Source organism: Somniosus microcephalus, chromosome 10, assembly GCF_052327205.1.
Source record: "Somniosus microcephalus isolate GS21.2 chromosome 10, FLI_Smic_1.0, whole genome shotgun sequence".
Taxonomy (NCBI): Eukaryota; Metazoa; Chordata; class Chondrichthyes; order Squaliformes; family Somniosidae; genus Somniosus; species Somniosus microcephalus.
In genome coordinates this window covers 123,147,617-123,163,348 of record NC_140996.1, presented here as the reverse complement: position 1 = coordinate 123,163,348, position 15,732 = coordinate 123,147,617, and the positions used below count along the sequence as shown (strand labels likewise).

At 43.9% G+C, this 15,732-nt stretch overlaps 1 long non-coding RNA gene across 1 annotated transcript in view; it reads right to left on the bottom strand.

Moving 5' to 3' along the window:
- Nucleotides 1-1,681: 1,681 nt before the first annotated feature.
- LOC147111680 (uncharacterized) overlaps nt 1,682-15,732 on the bottom strand; it is a 33,118-nt gene continuing 19,067 nt past the window's right edge. Inside the window, exon 2 of the long non-coding RNA XR_015079725.1 lies at nt 1,682-2,477. This is a non-coding gene — a long non-coding RNA (uncharacterized LOC147111680). The remainder of the gene's footprint in view (nt 2,478-15,732) is intronic.

The window sequence follows — 15,732 nt, the reverse complement described above, 5'->3', positions numbered from 1 at the left end:
CATCATGGATCAGTCACTTCAAAAACCACCACACAACCCATTTGTTTGAAGAGGTGACATATATGGTGGATGGGGAAAAGCAGTGGATGTGGGGTATATGGACTTTCAGAAAGCTCTTGACAAGGTACCACACAGGAGCCTATTGGGGTAGATGTTTTCGGACCTTGCCACAAACTCCGTTCGCTAGCCACTGACTCCATCCCTCTCCCTAACATCTGTCTGAGGCTGAACCACACTTTTTGCAACCTTGGTGTCATATTTGACCCTGAAATGAGTTTCCGACCACATATCCACAGCATAAAAAAGACCGCCTATTTCCATCTCCGTAACATCGCCCATCTCCACCCTTGCCTCAGCTCATCCATGCCTTTGTTACCTCTAGACTTGACTATTCCAATGCACTCCTGGCTGGCCTCCCACATTTTACCCTACGTAAACTTGAGGTCACCCAAAACTCGGCTGCCCGTGTCCTAACTCACACCAAGTCCTGTTTCCATCTCCCCTGAGCTCGCTGACCTACAGAGATATCTGCACTCCTCTAATTCTGCCCTCTTGAGCATCCCTGATTATAATCGCTCAACCATTGGTGGCCGTGCCTTCTGTTGCCTCTCCGCCTCGCTACCTCTCTTTCCTCCTTTAAGACGCTCCTTAAAACCTACCTCTTTGACTGAGCTTTTGGTCACCTGCCCTAATTTATCCTTATGTGGCTCGGCGTCCAATTTTTTGTCTTAAAATACACCTGTGCAGCAGCTTGGGAGGTTTTACTATATTAAAGGCGCTATATAAATACAAGTTGTTGTTGTTGTACATTAAGGGGTATTGAGTTAGGGGAAAGGCAGTTTCTCAGTGTGGTTGGAAGTGGGTAGCAGTGTCCCACAGGACCAATGCTGTTCACCGTGTATATTAATGACTTAGATATAGGGCTAGAAGTAGTGGTGTCCAAATTTACAAACAATACTAAAATCGGAGGCATAGTAAATAGTTCTGAGGACCAAAGCTGCAAGAGGATATTGAAAAGATGGGTGAATGGAAAGGTCTTAGACCTGAAATGTCGACTAACGTGCTTTTCCATAGATGCGGTCTGATCTGCTGAGTATTTCCAGATTCTTCGGTTTTATTGTAAGTGGTATAGAACATAAATGTCAAGTTGTAATGGTAAATCCATATAAAACCTTAGTAAGACCACAGTTGGGAGTGCTGTGTGCAGTAAAATGTAAATACATGGCTAAAAAGATCACTGCCCTTCCTCTCTAATTCCAAGATATTCAGGGAGCCGTGTGGAAGGCAGGTTTTTTCCAGCCTCACAACTTTATAGGATATTGGTCTATTACCAACAGGAATTGAAATCCGAGAGGTCAATTGGGGGGGGGGGGGGGGAAATACCCCTGTTGCCAACCAGGGTTCCGTGTATCCCGTTCTCTCTGTAAAAGCATCAGCAAGACAAAATCATTGATTATTTACTGAAGTATCTGACCATTGATGAAGGTAGATTCAGAGCCATGTGGTGCAGGTGAAAGAATGAAGTGCTTATTATGCGATTACTTCAACCATTTCTGGTAGCCAACGGCATCATCTGGCTGCCCACAGCACCACAAGTCTAAAGCAGTTTTGGTACACATTAAAGCAAGAGATTTCTTCAGCACGTTCCTTGACACTGCAAAATACATATTTGAAAAGAAAATTATGAACAGTTTCATTTTATTCTAAAAATAAACATTTACAATTTATATTCATTGCATTTTAAGTGATATGTTTCCAAAACAAGAATGGATTGTCCTTTGGCAAGAGTGGTGAAATTCATAGTAGCGTTTTGTTTAAAACAATACTACTATACAGACAATGCAACAAAATGGCCTCATTGACAATTTTTTTGAATTAAAGTGTTAGTTAACTTACACAATTTCTTCTGCACAAGATACAGGAAATGTTTCCAAATCCTCTTCAGGGACAAAAAACACTGTCCGGTGAAAGTTTCAAAGGCACATATGAGAGAAATGAGCGTATATATACTGTACCATTAGGTAACAATATTCTTTAATTACACGTCAAGACCAATAAGCATGGAACGGTAATGGGGCAGAAAGATGTTTGCAGAATCCTGGTTGGATTTACTCCATTTTAAATCCATTGCAGCCGAGATGAAATTTCTTCAGAAAAAGCTTTGTAATTTATCTCATGCAATAGTTGGTCGAGTGGCCACGTAAACAAACAAAACAATCAACAGCACAAGCACAGCCAACGTGGGAAACACTATGGTGGTGATCTGACTGCGAGCCTCTTGCATGGCTTGCCGCCTTTCCTTTTTGTCTTTTGAGGTCTCCTTTTTTGGTTTTCCTTTCAGCTGCCTCATTTTTTTGTGGTAAACAAACAAACAAGATTCACAAAGTACTCTGCAAATGACTCAAACTAGCTGGTTGTCTTGGTTCTTTTCTTGATCTCTATAGTTAATGCAGTACTCTTGCATTTGATCCTCTGTTCTGTAAAACAAACAAAGGTACATTTTACAGAATGTACTGGTTAATTTATCCAGAGTCAACAAACAATATTTAGGTGTTGAGTGGGAATACTGTATTCTGAAAAGTTGAAGACAAAATAACTTATTTTCCATCCAGAGCCATGAAAGTCACTGCAGTTGGACAAAAAGTGAGATTACAGCTAAATTATCGAGATAAATTTTGTTAATACACACTGAATGCTGGTAACATGGTTTTATCAGTTATTCTATATCCTGCATCATTAGGTTTCATGGTGGCTACAGGTGTAATACCGTGAGTAACGTAGTATGTGATCGATAGATTTTTACGTTAATCATTTCCTCTATTTCAGAGAGCGCAACTTCAGTTTAACTCAATCACTTGTAAGTAATTTCATGACTATTCAATGAGTTGTTTAGAATCATAGGCCTAGATTTCACCTTGAGCGAAATCCCAGGCATGATACTGAGTGCCCACTGTTAGCTAAACGGTCTGGCGGACCACAATATCTGGGGTCAGCCTAATTTTAATTATCATGGCAGCTCCAGCAGTTGCACTGCCGCCCATTGCCATCTTGCCTTTTGGTTTTATTCGTTTATGGGATGTGTGCGACGCTGGCAAGGCCAGCATTTATTGCCCATCCCTAATTGCCCTTGAGAAGGTGGTGGTGAGCCGCCTTCTGGAACCGCTGTAGTCCATGTAGCAAAGGTATGCCCACAGTGCTGTTAGGTAGGGAGTTCCAGAATTTTGACCCAGCGACGATGAAGGATAGGCAATATACTTCTAAGCCAGGATGGTGTGGGACTTGGAGGGGACCTTGGAGGTGGTGGTGTTCCCATGCGCCTGCTGCCTTTGTCCTTCTAGGTGGTAGAGGTCACGGGTTTGGGAGGTGCTGCCGAAGAAGCCTTGGTGAGTTGCTGCAGTGCATCTTGTAGATGGTACACACTGCAGCCACAGTACGCCGATGGTGGAAGGAGTGAATGTTTAAGGTGGTGGATGGGGTGCCAATCAAACGGGCTGCTTTGTCTCATAGCACCATAGGACCAATGGTTTGTAGTCGTCACTTAGGCCAAGAGGGAGATAAATAAATCACTATTAAAGCTGCTGTTCACTTTTAGAATTACCTGAATTTTGAAATGAGATTGGGAGGGACAATAATGAAAAGCCAGGTTTGAATAAGTATCAACTGTATATCATAGATAGAATCATATCAAATAATCCTCTGCACCCTCTCTAGTGCAATCACATCTTTCCTGTAATATGGTGACCAGAACTGTGCACAGTACTCTAGCTGTGGTCTAACTAGTGTTTTATACAGTTCAAGCATAACCTCCCTGCTCTTATATTCTATGCCTCAGCTAATAAAGGCAAGTAATCCCGTATGCCGCCTTAACCACCTTATCTACCTGTCCTGCTACATTCAGGGATCTGTGGACATGCACTCCAAGGTCCCTCTGATCTTCTGCACTTCTCAGTGTCCTACCATTTATTGTGTATTCCCTTGCCTGGTTAGCCCTCCCCAAATGCATTACCTCACACTTCTCCAGATTGAATTCCATTTGCCACTGCTCTGCCCACCTGACCAGTCCATTGATAGCTGTAGACTGCAGGAAGCTTTCTTCTTCATTAATCAACCACACGGCCAATTTTTGTATCATCTGCAAACTTCTTAATCATACTTCCTACATTCAAGTCCAAATCATTGATATATACCACAAAAAGCAAAGGACCCAGTACTGAGCCCTGCGGAACCCCACTGGAAACAGCCTTCCAGTCACACAAGCACCCTTCAACCATTACCTTTTGTTTCCTGCCTTTGAGCCAATTTCGGATCCAACTTGCCACTTAGCCTTGGAATCCATGGGCTTTTACTTTCATACCAGTCTGCCATGCGGGAACTTATCAAAAGCCTTGCTAAAATCCATACAGACTACATCAAACGCACTACCCTCATCGACCCTCCTTGTTAACTCCTCAAAAAATTCAATCAAGTTAGTCAGGCATGACCTTCCTTTAACAAGTCCATGCTGACTGTCCCTGATTAATCCGTGTCTTTCTAAATGAACATTTATCCTGTCCCTCAGAATTTTTTCCAATAATTTTCCCGAGGTTAGGCTGACTGGCCTGTAATTACTTGGTCTAACCCTTTCGTCCTTTTTGAACAATGGTATCACATTAGCAGTCCTCCAGTACCACACCTGTAGCCAGAGAGGATTGGAAAATGATAGTCAGAGCATCTGCTATTTCCTCTCTTACTTCTCTTAACTGCAGTGGGGAAAGAGTTAAACTGACATCGCTGGCAGTTTCACTGAATAGTGTAAGAAGACAGGGACTACCATGAAAGACCACATCCATAAAGATGCAGTCAAAGATAGCTGACCTTTGGAGAGATATAAAACAATTAAATGGAGACTGGATGTCCAGCATTTCAACTGCCTGTAAGAACTTTATTACCTAGGTTACATTCAAGGTATCTTTTAATTAGCATTCAGCAGTTTGAGTGATTGATTAGGCAGCTTTTACATGTTTATATTAAGATTCGTAACCAATCCGTGAAGGTGCATGTGGGCTAAGATCCAATCAGGTGGCAGGAATGAATTTAACATGAGGTGGCCATGCTTATTGGCCCAGAAATTCGGGTCGAGGGCTTCCCGCGGGTGTAAGCCCCTGACCTGCACTTACCTTGCGCGCCGGCCGTTGAGCTGTGGGCCCCCGTGGAATTCCAATCCTGGGCCTGCTCCAATTGCCGGCGCGCAGTGCTTGCGTATCCCAGGGGCGCAGTTAGTTCGATGCGTCCCCTGGGATCACATGGGCCATGGAGAGCCAATCGGAGCAGGGAATGCCCATTCATAAGTTTGACCTGTCAAACCTTATAAATACTACGGGCCCCAAAACATCACTAAATTTTCAAATATATATTTTTTTTAAATCACATTTTTTAAATAAACTATAAATTACATGAAATAACTTTTAAACAATAATTTAAATTTTTGAAAAACAATTTTATTTTCTAACGGGGCTAAAAATAAACTTACCTTGCTTTAAAGTATTTAAAAATAATAAACCTGTGGAAAAAATGTTTTAATTTTAATTAATTCACCACTTACCTTGTAAAAAGCAGGCCTTACGCCTGTTTTTAGATGTGTAATTTCTGGAGACTTACCTTCCCAGGAAAACCGGCAAAAAAAAAACGAAGTTCGATGCGCACCCTCTCCTGCGCACGCGTTCAACTTCTGAACCCCTTCGTTCAGGGGAACGGAAGTGCCGGTTTCTCGCGCAGTGCATGCAGGAAACTGGCACTTCCATTGGGCTTACAGGTGAGTACCCTGTGCATACTCACCCGTGGAGGCCCGAATTTCTGGGCCATTGTAATGTATAAAAATGTAGCGTTTTCTGTAACAATTTGGGAAGGTCTGGCTAAGACAGAGCAGACTGTTTCCCCACTGGTGCAATAAAGACGACTTGACTATCAATCTAAAACCTTGTGTCGAGTGTTGGTTTAAAATACTCCACAACATAACAGTCTGGGGTACATTTCATCCGGGCCTGGGGATTTATCCACTTTCAAAGATGCTAAACCCCTTAATACTTCCTCTTTCACTATGCTTATTTCATCTAATATTTCACACTCCTCCCCAATTGCAATGTCTGCATCATCCCTCTCTTTTGTGAAAACAGACGCAAAGTATTCATTAAGAACCATACCCATGTCTTCCGCCTCCATACACAGGTTACCTATATGGTCCCTACTCTTACTTTAGTTATCCTCTTGCTCTTAATGTACTTATAAAACATCTTTGGGTTTTCCTTGATTTTACTTGCCAATACTTTTTCATGCCCTCTCTTTGCTTTCCTAATTTCCTTTTTAATTTCACCCCTGCACTTTCTATACTCCTCTAGGGTTTCTGCAGTATTGAGCCCTTGGTATCTGTCATAAGCTTCCCTTTTTTCTTTATCCTTCCCTATATGCCCCTTGACATCCAGGGAGCTCTAGATTTGTTCGTCCCACCCTTTTTCTTTAAGGGAACATACTTGCTCTGAACCCTCACTATCTCCTCCTTGAATGCCTCCCACTGCTCTGATACTGATTTACCTTCAAGTTTCTGACTCCGGTCTACTAAATCACATCTCAGCCTAGTAAAATTAGCTTTTCCCCAATTGAGAACTTTTATTCCTGGTCTATCCATGTCCATTTCCACAACTACCCTAAATCTAACTGAATTATGATGACTACCACCAATATGCTCTCCCACTGATACCCTTTCCACCTGGCCAGCTTCATTCCCTAAAATTAGGTCCAGAACCGCCCCCTCTCTTGTTGGGCTTGCTATGTACTGGCTAAAAAAGTTCTCCTCAGTGAATTTTAAGAATTCTGCTCCCTCTATACCTTTCACACTAATTTTATCCCTGTTTTTTTTAAAAATTCATTTATGGGATGTGGGCTTCGCTGGCAAGGCCAGCATTTATTGCCCATCCCTAATTGCCCTTGAGAAGGTGGTGGCGAGCCGCCGCAGTCCGTGTGGTGATGGTACTCCCACAGTGCTGTTCGGGAGGGAGTTCTAGGATTTTGACCCATAGAAACATGGAAGATAGGAGCAGGAGTCGGCCATTCGGCCCCTCGAGCCTGCTCCGCCATTCAATGCGATCATGGCTGATCATCCAATTTCAGTACCCGGTCCCTGCTTTCTCCCCATACCCCTTGATCCCTTTAGCCTTAAGAAATATATCCAACTCCCTTCTTGAATATATTTAATGAATTCGCCTCTACTGCCTTCTGTGGTAGAGAATTCCACAGGTTCACCACTCTCTGGGTGAAGAAATTCCTCATTTCTGTCCTAAATGACCCCTGGTTCTGGACTCCCCGACCATCGGGAACATCCTTCCTGCATCTAGTCTGTCCAGTCCTGTCAGAATTTTATAAGCTTCAATAAGATCCCCTCTCATTCTTCTAAACTCCAGCGAGTACAAGCCCAATCATCCCAATCTCTCCTCATACATCATTCCTGCCATCCCAGGAATCAGCCTGGTGAATCTTCGCTGAACTTCTTCCATGGCAAGAACATCCTTCCTCAGATAAGGTGACCAAAACTGCACACAATACTCAAGATGTGGTCTCACTAAGGCCCTGTACAACTGCAGCAAGACATCCTTGTTCCTGTACTCAAACCCTCTCGCTACGAAGGCCAACATACCATTTGCCTTCTTAACCGCCTGTTGCGCCTGCATGCTTACCTTCAGCGACTGGTTCACAAGGACACCCAAGTCTCGTTGCACTTCCCCTTCTCCCAATCTATTGCCATTCAGATAATAATCTGCCTTCCTGTTTTTGCCACCGAAGTGGATTACCTCACATTTATCCACGTTATATTGCATCTGCCAATCACCCAACCTATCCAAATCATCCTGGAGTTTCTCGGCATCTTCCTCACAGCACACACGCCCTCCCAGCTTTGTATCGTCTGCAAATTTGGAGATATTACATCTAGTTCCCTTGTCTAGATCATTAATATATATTGTGAATAGCTGGGGTCCAAGGACCGATCCCTGCAGTACCCCACTAGTCACTGCCTGCCACTCGGAAAAGTACCCGTTTATTCCAACTCTTTGCTTTCTGTCTGCCAACCAGTTCTCTATCCAAGTCAATAACTTGCCCCCAATCCCATGTGCCTTAACTTTACACGCTAATCTCTTATGCGGGACATTATCAAAAGCCTTCTGAAAGTCCAAATACACCACATCCACTGGTTCTCCCTTATCTATTTTATCAGTTACATCCTCAAAAAATTCCAGTAGATTAGTCAAGCACGATTTACCTTTTGTAAATCCATGTTGACTTTGTCCGATCCCGTCACTGTTTTCCAAGTGCTCTATTACATCCTTTATAATGGACTCTAGCATTTTCCCCACTACCGATGTCAGGCTTACCGGTCTGTAATTCCCTGTTTTCTCTCTACCACCTTTTTTTGAATAGTGGGGAAACATTAGCTACCCTCCAATCCATGGGTACTGTTCCAGATTCCATCGAATGTTGGAAGATGATCAGCAATGCATCTACTATTTCTAGGGCCACTTCCTTAAGTACCCTAGGATGTTGATTATCAGGCCCTGGGGATTTATCGGCCTTCAATCCCATCAATTTCCCTAAAACCATTTCCCTACAACTACTGATTTCATTCAGTTCCTCCCTTTCATCAGACCCTATGTTCCCCGACATCTCTGGGAGGTTATTTGTGTCCTCCTTTGTGAAGACAGAACCAAAATATGTATTTAATTGGTCTGTCATTTCTTTGTTCCAAATTATAAATTCCCCTGATTCTGACTGCAAGGGACCTACGCTTGACTTCACTAATCTTTTTCTCTTCACATATGTATAGAAGCTTTTACAGTCAGTTTTTATGTTCCCTGCAGGCTTACTCTCATATTCAATTTTCCCCTTCTTAATTAATTCCTTTGTCCTCCTTTGTTGAATCCTAAACTGCTCCCAATCCTCAGGTTTACTGCTTTTTCTGGCCAATTTATATGTCCTCTCCTTGGATCTTATGCTATCCCTAATTTCCCTTGTTAGCCACGGTTGAGTCACATTTTTTGTTTTATTTTTATGCCAAACTGGGATGAACAAATTCTGTAGTTCATCCATGCGGTCTTTGAATGTTTGCCATTGCCACTGTCAACCCTTTGAGTGACATTCCCCAATCAATCCTACCCAACTCGCGCCTCAGACCATCGCAGTTTCCTTTATTTAAATTCAGGACTCTAGTCTCTGAGTCAACATATACCCAGGGACTATGAAGGATCGGTGATATACTTCTAAGTCAGGATGGTGTGTGACTTGGAGGTGATGGTGTTCCCATGCGCCTGCTGCCCTTGTCCTTCTAGGTGGGAGAGGTCGCGGGTTTGGGAGGTGCTGCCGAAGAAGCCTTGGCGAGTTGCTGCAGTGCATCTTGTAGATGGTACACACTGCAGCCATGGTACGCCGGTGGTGGAGGGAGTGAATGTTTAAGGTGGTGGATGGGGTGCCAATCAAGCGGGCTGCTTTGTCCTGGATGGTGTCGAGCTTCTTGAGTGTTGTTGGAGCTGCACTCATCCAAGCAACTGGAGAGTATTCCATCACACTCCTTACTTGTGCTTTGTAGATGGTGGAAAGGCTTTGGGGAGTCAGGAGGTGAGACACTCGTCGCAGAGTATCTAGCCTCTGACCTGCTCTTGTTGCCACAGTATTTATGTGGCTGGTCCAGTAAAGTTTCTGGTCAATGATGACCCCAGGATGTTGATGTTGGGGGATTCGGCGATGGTAATGCCATTGAATGTCAAGGGGCGGTGGTTAAACTCTCACTTCTTGGAGTTAGTCATTGCCTGGCACGAATGTTACCTGCCACTTATCAGCCCAAGCCTGAACGTCATCCAGGTCTTGTTGTAGGCGGGCATGGACTGCTTCATTATCTGAGGAGATGTGAATGGCACTGAACACTGTGCAGTCATCAGCGAACATCCCCATTTCTGACCTTATTTTGGATGGTCATTGATGAAGCAGCTGAAGATGGTTGGGCCTAGGACACTGCCCTGAGGAACTCCTGCAGCGATGCCCTGGGGCTGTGATGATTGACCTTCATTCACCACAACCACCTTCCTTTGTGCTAGGTATGACCCAGCCAGTGGAGAGTTCCTCCCCCCTCCGCCCGATTCCCATTGACTTCTGTTTTACTAGGGCTCCTTGATGCCACACACAGTCAAATGCTGCCTTGATGTCAAGGGCAGTCACTCTCACCTCACCTCTGGAATTCAGCTCCTTTGTCCATGTTTGGACCAAGGCTGTAATGAAGTCTGGAGCAGAGTGGTCTTGGCGGTACCAAAACTGGGCATCAGTGAGCAGGTTATTGGTGAATAAGTGCCGCTTGATAGCACTGTCGCTGACACCTTCCATCACTTTGCTGATGATTGAGAGTAGATTGATGGGGCGGTAATTGGCCAGATTGGATTTGTCCTGCTTTTTGTGGAAAGGGCATACCTGGGCAGTTTTCCACATTGTCAGATAGATGCCAGTGTTGTAGCTGTACTGAAACAGCTTGGCTAGCGGTGTGGCTAGTTCTGGAGCACAAGTCTTCAGCACGATAGCCGGGATGTTGTCAGGGCCCATAGCCTTTGCTGTATCCAGTGCACTGAGCCGTTTCTTGATATCACGTGGAGTGAATCAAATTGGCTGAAGACTGGCTTCTGTGCTGTTGGGGACCTCAGGAGGAGGCCGATATGGATCATCCACTCGGCACTTCTGGCTGAAGATGGTTGCAAATGCTTCAGTCTCGTCTTTTGCACTCATGTGCTGGGCTCCACCATCATTGAGGATGGAGATATTCATGGAGCCTCCTCCTCCTCCCGTTAACTGGTTAATGGTCCACCACCATTCACGACTGGACACGGCAGGACTGCAGAGCTTTGATCTGATCCGTTGATTGTGGGATCGCTTAGCCCTTTCTATAACATGCTGCTTCCGCTTTTTAGCACGCATGTCATCCTGTGTTACAGCTTCCCCAGGTTGGCACCTCATTTTTAGGTACGCCTGGTGCTGCTCCTAGCATGCTCTTCTACACTCCTTATTGAACCAGGGTTGGTCCCCTGGCTTGATGGTAATGGTAGAGTGAGGGATATGCCGGGCCATGAGGTTACAGATTATGGTGGAATACAATTCCGCTGCTGCTGATGGCCCACAGCGCCTCATGGGTGCCCAGTTTTGAGCTGCTAGATCTGTTCTGAATCTATCCCACTTAGCATGATGGTAGTTCTACACAACACAATGGAGGGTGTCCTCAGTGTGAAGACGGGACTTGGTAGCAGTGACCACCGCACAGTCATGGACAGATGCATCTGCGACAGGTAGATTGGTGAGGACAAGGTCAAGTAGGTTTTTCCCTCGTGTTGGTTCTCTCGCCACCTGTTGCAGGCCCAGGCTGGCAGTCACGTCCTTCAGGACTCGGCCAGCTTGGTCAGTAGCGGTGCTGCCGAGTCACACTTGGTGATGGACATTGAAGTCCCCCACCCAGAGTACATTCTGTGCCCTTGCTACTCTCAGTGCTTCTTCCAAGTGGTGTTCAACATGGCGGAGTACTGATTCATCAGCTGTGGGAGGGAGGTGGTAATCAGCAGGAGGTTTCCTTGCCCATGCTTGACCTGAAGCCATGAGACTTCATAGGGTCCGGAGTCAATGTTGAGGACTCCCAGGGCCACGCCTCCCCGACTGCACCACTGTGTTGCCACCCCTGGTGGGTCTGTCCTGTCGGTGGAACAGGACATACCATGGGATGGTGATGGAAGAATTTGGGACATTGGCTGAAAGGTATGATTCTGTGAGTATGACTAGGTCAGGCTGTTGCTTGACTAGTCTGTGGGACAGCTCTCCCACCTTTTGGCACAAGTCCCCAGATGTTGGCGAGGAGGACTTTGCAGGGTTGACTGGGCTGGGTGTGCCGGTTTCTTTCTTATTATTTTGTTTTGTAGCAGTTTGCTAGGCCATTTCAGAGGGCAGGAGAGTCAACCACATTGCTGTGGGTCTGGAGTCACATGTAGGCCCGACCAGGTAAGGATGGCAGATTTCCTTCCCTAAAGAACATTAGTGAACCAGATGGGTTTTTACGACAATCCGATAGTTTCACGGTCACCATTACTGTTACTAGCTTTTTATTCCAGGTTTATTTAATTAACAATTTAAATTCCCCAGCTGCCGTGGTGGGATTTGACCTCACGTTTCCGGATCATTAGTCCAGGCCTCTGGATTACTAGCCCAGTTACATTACCACTACGTTATCGTTCCCCTGTTAATATTAGGGAAGTTGAAATCCCCTACTATTACTGCCCTATTTTTGCACGTGTCAGAAATTTGCCTACATATTTGCTCTTCTATTCCCCTCCGACTGTTTGGGGGTCTGTAGTACACTCCCAGCAGTGTGATTGCCCCTTTTTTGCTTTTCAGTTCAACTCATAAAGCCTCGTTGGATGATCCTTCCAAGATATCATCCCTCCTCACAACTGTAATTGTTTCTTTAATCAATATTGCAACATCCCTCCTTTTATATCCCCCTCTCTATCTCGTCTGAAAACCCTGTAACCAGGAATACTGAGCTGCCATTCCTGCCCTTCTTTCAGCCGTGTCTCAGTAACAGCTATAAAATTATACTCCCACATGTCTATCTGTGCCCTCAGCTCATCTGCTTTATTCCCTAGACTCCTTGCGTTGAAGTACAGGAAACTTCGCGATATCCGGCACCAACGGGACCGAGCTGCTGCCGATCTATCAAAACTTCCGGATAGACCAGCGCTAATGTTGAAGGATAGAGGTTTTCATCTCCGTATCTGACAACAAACAGCTTGTAAACACTCGGCCCGTACCTTGGAAGCGTCTCTGAAGCTGTTGCTAAGCTACAGAGACGCTTTCCAGAGCCTGACTGTTAAAAAAATGCTTGGAGAAGAAAAAAAACCTAACCGAAACGGCTGCTGATTTCTGCCGTTAGATCGAGGTTTCCGGACATACAACTTCCGGATAAACCAAAGTTTCCTGTATATAACATTTAGCACTGCCAAACTCCCTTGTTGTCTATTTTCTAGCCTTTGTTTCCTCTGCCTTCCAAACTCGCTTACTAATTTTCTGCCTTCCATTTCCAGCTTTACTTCTCTCCTTTCTGAATCTACTCTCAGATTCCCATCCCCCTGCCAAGCTAGTTTAAACCCTCCCCAACAGCGCAGTGATAAATTCAATTCTCTCACTAAAGCCAGCACCACTGAAAAGGCCATTGGGACTAATTTATTGGACCAGCATTTTTTAATTTGGGTCTTAAGATTAAAGACATGGACATTGTTCTTTACTGATTACAGTGACAATTTATAAATCTTTATTTTGTTTTAAATTAGAACATAGGTTGCAAATGTGGGGTAGGACTGTAAATTGAAAGTTTCTCCCTCATCTTCTCTCCCCTCCCCCATGAAAACCAGCAGTGATACTGGTGGGCAGCGTCAGGTTGTCAGTGGCTATTTTAATTCTCATCAGCTGGAGGCAAAGAAATCAAATATTTTACCATGCAACAAGAATAGTGGTAAAATAATAATTCAAAAAGATCAGCATCTGTAGGGATCATTACATTATTCAAAGCAAAGACTTCTCACTTAATCATCCCCTACTCTAGAGGGATTGTAAAATTGAGAGAGAAAATTTCACACGCTCCCAGATGCAGAATATAGAATTCTTCTGGCATATAGCTGAGCTTAAACAAGCACAGGTCAGAAGAATCAAAATTAACTTGGGGGGGAAAAAAATCCATATTTTGGTTTTACTGTATAAGTAACATTCCAAGAGACATTGCTAACGCAATTAGGGAATTGAAGGCAACACATTTACACAACAGATCAAAGTGTTTCTAACACTAACACTTTTCTCTATGTGCAATGCTCTGTTAAATAGCTGTAAATGGACAACTACTCCAACAACAGAAAGGGGTTTTAATGACAACTCAAGCTTGTTCAGAATGTTAGCACAAGGGTATAAAATATATTTTAATCTGTATAGTTTGCCAGTGACGCGTCCTGGTATCTAATGCTGCATAAAATCCATCCTCTACTATACAGACCTACAAATGATGGCAGTTGCGAGAGGCGCAGTAAATGGGACACAAGCAGCAAGCCCAACAGCTCACATTGAATTACACAGAAATTATGGCATAAAAATAGGTTATTTGGCTCAACAACCAGTCTGTTGGGGGTCCATGTTCCACATCAGGTGCCCATCAAAAATTGGACTGGCAAACCTAATAATAGCTAGGAATGAAATATTTTTCAGACAAAATAGATGTTTTCTGTCCTTTTTTAAAAGTTAAAACAGCAAGGATAGTGATCATAATTCATCTTCTAACTAAAAGACATACTCAGACCGCCTCTTTGCATTTCAACAGATGGGAACGGTAGGCTGCTTGTGTGTACAATATACTCCTGCTAATTCAAAGTTTTTTTGGTCAAAATAAAAGCATTGGGTCGGATATTCCGATGCCTACGGGTGTGTACGGGCTGTGTACACGCCCGTAGGGACATCGGAAATGCTGGTTTCAGGCATGCAGAGCGCATGCGATGAAAACCGGCATTTCCGATCTGTCAAGAATGCTCTTAACAGATCCTCCACCTGCCCTGGAGAAGGGCCTCTGCGGGTGGAGAGTTCCACTTTCTGCAGAACCTCCGCCCGCTGAAAACCTTTAAAAACCTTACGCCTGGTAAAAGCAGGTGTAAGGCCTGCTTTTACCAGCATCAGATTTGAAAAAAAGTTTTTTAAAAAGTTCACTCATTTAAAAATACTTTAAAAAAGTACGTTTATTTTTAGCCCCGTAAAAAACTTTATTTTTTTTCAAAAAATTAAATTTGTTTAAAATATTTAATTTATTGTAATTTCAACTAATTTTGAAAATGTGATTTTTTTTTCTAATTTTATTTAATGTTTTACAGTGTATTTGGGGTGATCTCCATTCATATATTTGACAGGTCTATGTGTCAGGTGTATGAAGGGAGATTCCCTTCTTTGATTGGCTCCCCATGGCCCACGTGATCCCAGGGACGGTTGCGAACCGCACGTGCCTCTGGGATACGTGGGCCCTGCGTATTTTGAGTTGGAGAGGCCCAGGAGAGGAAGTGTCCAGACCTCGGGAGCCCTCAGGTAAGTCCGTAGATTTTTTTTCAGATCGGAGGCCTCCGCACGCGGGAAGCATCCGATCGGAAAATACGGCCTTTTATCCAGTAGTTTGAATTAAACAATGTTAATGAAACAGCACATTAGAGGAAGACTGAAATTGCCATAAAACATCAAAGCAACTATTGAAATGCACTTGATCAAAACTAGAATGCTGTACAAGCCAAACAATGTGACATTTTGTAAATTATTTGTAAATTTAAGCTTTTTTTCTTTACAAAACTATAATTTCTATTTAGAGAAACGTTCTATCTGACTTAATTGCCAGCCATTTTACTAGCAATTGCATAAAATTGGACGCGATGGTCGCAGAAATTTAACATCCCTCCCATCACCCTCCCCACCCAAGGATAGAATCTGCATGGATTCCTAATCTCAGTTCACTTCAAACCTTTAAACCAAAGAGGGAAGACTTGCTTTAATCTAGGCTGCATTTGAACCAAGAGATGAAAAGGCAGTGTTCTAACCTAATGTGCCACCCAGTCCTAGGATCACTTTCCGTTAGCTTTCTATGTACAACAGAGAAGTTCTTATAACAGAAATGTA